Source organism: Erinaceus europaeus, chromosome 17 (genome assembly GCF_950295315.1).
Source record: "Erinaceus europaeus chromosome 17, mEriEur2.1, whole genome shotgun sequence".
NCBI lineage: Eukaryota > Metazoa > Chordata > Mammalia > Eulipotyphla > Erinaceidae > Erinaceus > Erinaceus europaeus.
Genome location: NC_080178.1, coordinates 30,040,089 through 30,045,888, shown reverse-complemented (window position 1 = coordinate 30,045,888; position 5,800 = coordinate 30,040,089). Strand labels below are relative to the sequence as shown.

Below are 5,800 nucleotides of genomic sequence, written 5' to 3'. Positions count from 1 at the left end.
ATGCTGTGAGGCTGAAAGCCTCCAGTGTGTTCTAGTAAAAGAGCCCCACACAAAGTGAGCCTGAGGTTGATAGTAGCCACAACTGAAGTTGTGCCCACCAACCCAGTTGCTTCATAGAATTAGGAACAAATTCCCTCTCAACTTGAAATCTACTACCACAATACTAAGGCCTCATGGGGAAACAAGACATGGCATCTATCCAAGGTCTGTCTCTCTCTCTCTCTCTTTCCCCTTCTGAAAGGCTGACAACAACCAAATTTGTTTCCATATTCTACCTTGTCCCCAAATTCCCATGAACACAGTTTACTATCCTTACATTGATAATCTTGGGAAACAATCATTAGTTTTAGGTTGAACCATATGAAACTACCATTTCTGTAGCTTTGAATAATTAAAAAGGAACAATCATATATAGTTTAACTTAATAGTAATCATTTACATATAGACTTTACTTTACTGTTTGGGAACTATCTTTATACCCTTTATCTCATTGACCTAGTAATAACCTTGTGAGTTAGGGATCACTAGCTCTATTTTACAGATGGGACAACTGAGGGTCACAAGACTCACCATGAATTTACATTTCTTCTTTTGGGGGATCATTTATTAAAATAGAAGCAGAAAGAATGCAACATCCTTAAGAATTGTGGCAGCAGGAGCTGGGTGGTGGCACAACTGGTAAAGTATACAAGTTACAATGCTTAAGGGATTGGTTTCAAACCCCCAGTTCACCCCTGCTAGAGGAAGCTTCATCTTCTTTTTTATTTGTATTTGTATAATTTAAGTAGAAATTATTTTTAAAAATTTTATTATATTTATTTACTTATTGGATAAAGACAGCCAGAAATTGAGAGGAGGAGGGAAGCTAGGAGAGGGAGAGAGACAGAAAGACACCAGCAGACCTGCTTCACCACTCTCAAAGCCTTCCCCCTGTAGGTGGGGACTGGGGCTCGAACCCAGGTCCTTGTGCACTGTAGCATGTGCACTTAACCAGGTGTGTCACCACCCGGCCCCTAGGGGAAGCTTCATGAGCAGTGGAGCAAACTACAGCAGTTTCTTTCATTTCTTTCTTTCTTTCTCTCTTTCTTTCTTTCTTTCTTTCTTCCTATCTCTTTCTTTCTCTCTCTCTCCCCCTTTTTATTGTCCCATTTCTCTCTGCCTCTATCATAATCAAAGAAATAATAATCAAAAGAAAAAAATTAAAAGGACAATGGCAACATCTTAGAACTTCAATTACAGATAAAGGAGGAAGTTATTGTGGTGATGCTGATAACCTTCAACTTTCTTACATGTGTCATCTCAGTATCCCAGACTTCAGGCAGTTTGCCCATCAATGGGACAGAAACTTACACTCAGGTATTGTGCTCATCTAACACAATCCCCACTGTGTGGCAACTGCCCTTGCCCTTACCATAAAGCAACAAAGATAGGGAGGGACTCTGCCCTTTCCTTTTTCTCTCTTCTGGCCATTGTCAGTCAGTCTCTGACTAATCTAAATACTTTAGGTACTTGGACTGGCATGGCTGCTTCAAGGCCAAGGTGTCAACACATCCACAATAATGTGAGCCATTCTAGTTGTACACTGATGAGTACACAAAAGAACAAGAAATGGTAGGGGGAGATGACCAGAGGGCTCTGAACTGGAGCCCATCTCCATCAGGACCAGGAGAGAGAGAAAAGGATAAAAGGGAAGGACAAAAGGATGTAGTAATAGTTGTATGAGTAACTTAGAAAGGAATAGAAGATGGGGCCATAGAGATATTTTGTAAGGGCAAATTATGCAAATATAGACAGTTGTAGAAATAAGCGTCAACCCATATCTGCAACTGTAAGAGAACTGCTATAGTTTACTTTACAATGGAGGGATTGGAGAGTCAGAACTCTGGTGGTGGGAATCACCAGGAGTTGTACCCCTGCTATCTTGTAATTTTGTAAAACAATATTAAATCACTAATAATAAAAAAATTTAAAAATACAGCTGACTAGGCTTTTTAAATTTTATTTTTTATTTAAAAAGGATAAATTAACAAAACCATAGGATAGGAGGGGTACAACTCCACACAATTCCCACCACCCAATCTCCATATCCCATCCCTTCCCCTGATAGCTTTCCCATTCTCTATCCCTCTGGGAGCATGGACCCAGGGTCATTGTGGGTTGCAGAAGGTGAAAGGTCTGGCTTCTGTAATTGCTTCCCCACTGAACATGGACGTTGACTGGTCGGGCCATATTCCCAGTCTGCCTCTCTCTTTCCCTAGTAGGGTGGATCTCTGGGGAAGCAGAGCTCCAGGACACATTGGTGGGGTCTTCAGTCCAGGGAAGCCTGGCCGGCATCCTGATGGCATCTGGCTCCTGGTGGCTGAAAAGAGAGTTAACATACAAAGCCAAACAAATTGTTGAGCAATCATGGACCCAAAGCTTGGAATAGTGGAGAGGAAGTGTTGGGGGGCGGGTACTCACTGCAATCTCTAGTGTACTTCTGCTTTCAGGTATATATTTTGCAGTAGTTTATGGATACATGTGAACATATGCTCTCTATCACAGAACCTGGTCTATATCTAGGTTTCGGGACTTTGTTAGAAAGTGAACCACCTGGGATGGAATTAGAGAATACTATGAAAGGAAAGGTCTCACCTGAGTAATGAAGCTGAAGGGTTGTCATTCCACACGTGAAGTCTCTGGACACAGTCTGAGCTGAAGCATGTTGAGGTGGCAATCGTTGCATTGATTAGGTTGCGATCGGCAGATGCAATATTATTTGATGTAGACTGGGAGAGGCATGCGGGAAAGTGGGCCCAATCCTAACACTCCTAGTAAAGTGTAGTTATATAAATCACTAGCTAATTAATATGAGAGGGGGAAATTAATTGTATGTCTCAAAGTTTGTTTTATTTTTAGTTTTTTTATTATTTATTTATTTATTCCCTTTTGTTGCCCTTGCTGTTTTATTGTTGTAGTCACCATTGATGTCATTGTTGTTGGATAGGACAGAGAGAAATGGAGAGAGGAGGGGAAGACAGAGGGGGGAGAGAAAGATAGACACCTGCAGACCTGCTTCACCGCTTGTGATGCGGCTCCCCTGCAGGTGGGGAGCTGGGGGCTTGAACCCGGATCCTTACACCGGTCCTTGTACTTTGCGCCACCTGCGCTTAACCTACTGCGCTACAGCCCAACTCCCTATCTCAAAGTTTTTAAAACACAGACTGAGTCTTTTTAATATATAGGCTGTGTATTTGATATGTGGACTCTCTCAAAAGCCTAGACCAAGTAGATCAGAAGCAACTGGTGGCACAGCTATATACAAGATACTGAGTACTGTACAGCAAACCCCAACAAAAGGACTTTTCAAAGTTAACCCAATTACCAAATAATGTGATGATAACAATAACTATCCATTGTCCTTTTGAATCCTAAGACAGCAGGAACCTCACATCTCCACTATAGAGCTTATATTTCCCCCAGTCCTGGAACCGTAGGATAGGGCCCACTTTCCCACAGGCTTTTTCAGAATATATAAAGAACTTTTGTGACTCTAATAAAAAGACTATATTTCACACATACACACACACACACACACACACACACACACACAATGACCAATTAGCAAAAGAAAAAATGCCTGCCACCATTTGTCATTAGAGAAATTCAAATCCAAGCTACAGAGAGACCCCACATAATGCCCACTTGACTGGCTAAAATTTAAGATCAAGAGGGACAGTAGCTGGCAGGGATAAATAGTATAATGGTTATGCAAAGAGACTGTCATGACTGAGGCTCCAAAGTCCCAGGTTTAGTCCCCCACACCACCATAAGCCAGAGTTTAGCAGTGCTCTGGTTAAAAAAAAAGGGGGGGGGGACAGTAGCAAGTGTTGATAGAGATTACCCAGGCTATTATTTAAAAATTCGCATATTGTGGTCCGGGAGGTCGTACAATGGATAAAGCATCAGACTCTCAAGCATGAGGTCCTGAGTTCAATCCCCGGCAGCACATGTACCAGAGTGATGTCTGGTTCTTTCTCTCTCTCCTCCTATCTTTCTCATAAATAAAAAAATTCTTTTTTAAAAAAGTTCACATATCTTGGGAGTATATAGTGATACAATTATTTTTACAAAACTATTTGTCAATTTCATAAAAAGATATCTACCCTCTTTAATCCAGAAATTCCACTCCTTTCACATAAAATAAATGACCCATAAATGTGAAAAGATGCTGCATCTCACTGATGATTAGCCTGAGGTCTAGTGCTAAGAGCTTGGTCTGTATGGCCCTATCATGGACATTTCCATTCCGTCTCCGCCTGCTGCCCAAAAGGATTTGCTTATGTTCAATTTGAAGATGTTCAAGATGCTGAAGGAGCTTTTTATAACCTCAACAGAAAGTGGATATGTGGCCGTCAAATTGAAATACAATTTGCACAAGGTGATAGCAAAACACCAGACTAGATGAAATCAAAAGAACGTCACCCATGTTCTCCAAGTGAACCTAGGAGATCAAGAAGCCCCAGCCAGAGGAGATCTCAAAGTAGAAGTTCTTCATGGGGAAGAAATAGGAGATGGTCTGATAGCCTTAAAGAGTCTCAGCACTGGTCCACTAGGGAAAGATAGAAACAAGCTGGAGGTATAGATCAAACTGTCAACACTCATGCTCAGTGGAGAAGCAGCTATAGAAGCCAGAACTCTACCTTCTGCTCCCCATAAACAACCTTCATCCATACTCCCAGCGGGGAAGAAGTGATAGGATGAAGATAAGCGGACTCTGCACTCCAGCTCCATCAGCACCCAGAGAGAGAGAAAAGGAAAAGGAGAGAGACATATGAAGGTATGATGTCATGAGTAACTTAGAGGGAAAGAGAGGAGTGAATCAGGAAAAGAAGGGGCAACTATGTATAAATGTGGACAGATAGTTGTAGAGAAGATGGTTGGCCTATGTCTACAACTTTAGGAGAACTGTGGTGGATTGCAGTGGGGAATGGTGTGGATTCAAACCCCTGTCGACATGTAATTCTGTGATATAAAAATATTTTAAAAATTTAAAAAATAGTTTCAGCACAGGCAATTTTCTTAAAGCCAGTTTAAAATTTGCTCCAAATCCCTACCACAGCAGTCTACCTCAGCAAGGCAGTCAAGAACACCAAGGCAGAATTCTGGTTCTAGAGAATGGTCAAGGGCCAAGTGTATACAAAAGAATCCAAGCTAATAGGAAAATCACAATCAAGTTCACCTCAAAAGAAAAAAAAAAAGGCTCAGGAAGAAAATCAAGATCATGTGCAAGACATCTGACTCCATAACAGGATCCCCATGTAGATCTCCCAAAGGCTATGCCAATTCTGAAATGAAAGCACAAACAACAAAACATTCTCATTTTCAATCACATTCCAGATCTTGGAGTTATCATAAAAGCAGTTGGCTAGTAGCAACATCAAAGCATTATGTCATCTTTATTATAAATTATTAAACCTCTCATTATGGTTAAATAAAAGTTCTTTAAAGCTTACAGAAAATGTGAATTGATACTAGTTACTTTGGGAATGTGCAAAAAATAAAATTGTTCAGGTTTTGGATTAATAAAGACTTGGTCTCAATTTAAGGTCCATACCACAAATGATGCTGTGTCAAATATAACATTTTATTAACATTTTTTGGTCTATAGTGTGTGAGAAGCATATTTAAAGGAAATGGGTAAATTGGAACAAATTTAGAAAATCCTGAATGCTTAGATATTGTCTGAGTAATATGAATACATTTTACAAAAATATTTTTTACTTTAAGGCACTTTCATGTAAAAATATAATTATGACGA

At 40.3% G+C, this 5,800-nt stretch overlaps 1 pseudogene; it reads left to right on the top strand.

The window, feature by feature from the left end:
• Positions 1 to 5,455, top strand: part of LOC103119787 (serine/arginine-rich splicing factor 12-like) — a 25,330-nt pseudogene extending 19,875 nt beyond the window's left edge.
• Positions 5,456 to 5,800: the final 345 nt, after the last annotated feature.